Source organism: Trichechus manatus, unplaced genomic scaffold (assembly GCF_000243295.1).
Source record: "Trichechus manatus latirostris isolate Lorelei unplaced genomic scaffold, TriManLat1.0 scaffold00035, whole genome shotgun sequence".
NCBI lineage: Eukaryota > Metazoa > Chordata > Mammalia > Sirenia > Trichechidae > Trichechus > Trichechus manatus.
Genome location: NW_004443971.1, coordinates 14,967,956 through 14,970,394, shown reverse-complemented (window position 1 = coordinate 14,970,394; position 2,439 = coordinate 14,967,956). Strand labels below are relative to the sequence as shown.

The 2,439-nt window shown below is 48.5% G+C and overlaps 1 protein-coding gene across 1 annotated transcript in view; it reads right to left on the bottom strand.

Annotated features, from left to right (window-relative positions):
* The window catches only part of LAD1 (ladinin 1), a 29,824-nt gene that overhangs the window by 7,797 nt on the left and 19,588 nt on the right, over positions 1 to 2,439 (bottom strand). The gene's annotated exons all lie outside the window — the stretch shown is intronic.

Sequence of the window (2,439 nt, the reverse complement as noted above, 5' to 3'; positions counted from 1 at the left end):
GGTAGCACTGCCCAATCATGACAAGCAAAAATGTTGCCGGACATTGCTCAGTGTCCCCTGGGGGTAAAATGGCCCCGAGAACCACTGGCTTGGACTTTCCTCTGGATCCAGAACACATTGTTGAGTGGGAATGCAAGGCCTCCCCTTTGTAGGTGACTAAGAATGTGGGTGGGTAGGCGTGGTTCTGCCCGAAGCATGTAGATGAACTTGACAAGTCTTTTTCTCATTTTGGCCCCAGGATTCTTAGATAATATCTCTCAATGGATAATCACAGAGAAATTTCTTAGAGTTACTCAATTCCCCACAGAATTTCTCAGCTTTTGGGAGGGGGAGACTCACAAATAGGACCAATTACACACACAAAAGACTCCAATTCATCTTCCCTTCACTCTTTGAACTTCTTCTACCTTTGAGAACCAGCCTTCACCTGTCCTGGATCAAGGGGACCCTACATACCCTACTTCTGATTCCTGTCCCCAGTCACCCTTCAGTACTGTGACCAACCACCTACCAACCCTTCCATCTATTCCTTTACTCATCATCTATCTATCTAGCCACCTATCAATCAAAACACCCATCACCCAGCCACCTTTCCATGTTCCCACCCATTTCCACTCATCCATTCCTACTGATCCACCTGCTTACCAGCCCATCTTCCTTTCCATCCACCCAACCTCCCAAGCCAACCAAAGAGCAAAAACTCTCTGAGCAACCACAGTGGGCCAGACCAGGTCAGCAACCATGGGCATTCACAGAACAAGACAGGCTCCCTGCCCTGAGATACCTACAATCTAGTGAGAAAGAGAGGCACGTACACCAATAACTAACCCAACCGGTGTGCAGCAATTGCTCTCCAGAGTGAGAGAACAGTTACTGAGGGCCAAGATGATGAGGAAAGGCTCCTGGAAGAGACTGAACCTGGGCTGGATGTCAGTGGATGAATGGGATTTCAGCAGGGGTGACGGGGGCTGGGGAGAAACCCAGGTAGAGGGGTGGACTAAGTAAATCTAGGAGGCCAGAAGGGGGTCAGATACAGAGCTTGTTAGGGGTGGGGAAGCTGCACTTCATGCAGAGGTAAGAGAAGGTTGGAGCAGCACAGTGGCAGGCTGTGAAGATCAGTGGGGTGGTCCTTCTGTGGAGCCACCCTCTGACTGGGGCCCACACTGGAAGATTCAAGAAATGGTCCCTTCTTCTCTCCCAGAGTTAACGCAGCAGACTCCCATTGCCAATGTCAGGTGCTAAACTCTCCACTCTCTGTTCTCCCCTCCTTTCCTGTTGCCCAGCCTTCTTTCTACTGGGCCTCTCCCTTCCTGAAGGGTCTTACCATGCAACCGTGTCTTGATTTAGGGAGACATATTTCTGAGGAAAAATTACATAAAACCACAAATTTTATAAATTTATTTGCACATAAAATACATCTACGGAGCTTCCTGAAGAAAGGATTCCCCTAGGGAATCTTTTGTAAGACTTGTGTAAGAGAGTCTGGTTTCTAGTCCTCTTGTCCTTGGGCAAGTCACTTCCTTTTCTCTTCCTCAGTTTTCCTTTCTAAAATGAGGACGAACCCCACAGTGGTTCCGATTTTTTTTCTAGGTCCCTCATCACCTTTGTTCATCCAGTATTCATGAAACAAATACTGTGTGAGCACCTACTATGTACATGAATCCAGGGGCTGGGATATAGTGAAGAACAAGACCAAGAGGGTTCCTCCCTTCATGGAGTACGTATCTGGGGTAGGTAGAGAGGCAGACAATGAACAAGGAAACAAACACATGAACAAAATGACTTCAAATAAGTGTCACAAGGATAACGGAACAAGGCAAGAGGTGACATGAGAGAGGGTGACTGAGTAGGGAAAGGCCTCCCTGAGGAGACCTGGTTCATGAGAAGGAGCCAGCAGAACTGGGTCTGGTGGCAGAGTGTTCCAGGAGGAGGGAACAGCAACGTGAGGCCCTGAGTGTGAAGGAGCTGAGCTGGCATATTCAGGGGACAGTGAGGAAGACTGGCCTGCAGTGAGGTTGGACGGGGAGGCAAGGCCCAAGCAGAGGACCAGCAGATAAAGGAATCTGGATTTTTTTCTAAGTGAACTGGAGAGCCACTGGAAAGTTTTACACAGAGGAATGACAGGACAGGATTTATGTTTTTAAGATCTTTCTGGCTACTGTGTGGGAAAAAAATTGAGAGCAGGAGGAAAACCTGTTAAGAAGCTCCTGTGATGACCCGGGCAAGAGCTATGGTGGCTTGAGCTGGGGTGGTAGCTGTGGAGATGGGGAAAGTGGTGGGTGTGGGACATATTTTGAAGGTAAAGCTAGCAGGGTTTGCTGATGGATTAGATGTGGGGGAGGGGTTCAGGAAAAAAGAATCATCAAGGACAACGCCTAGATTCTTGGCCTGAGCAACTCCTGGTGCTGCTATTAGTAAGATGGAGAAGACCAGGAGAGG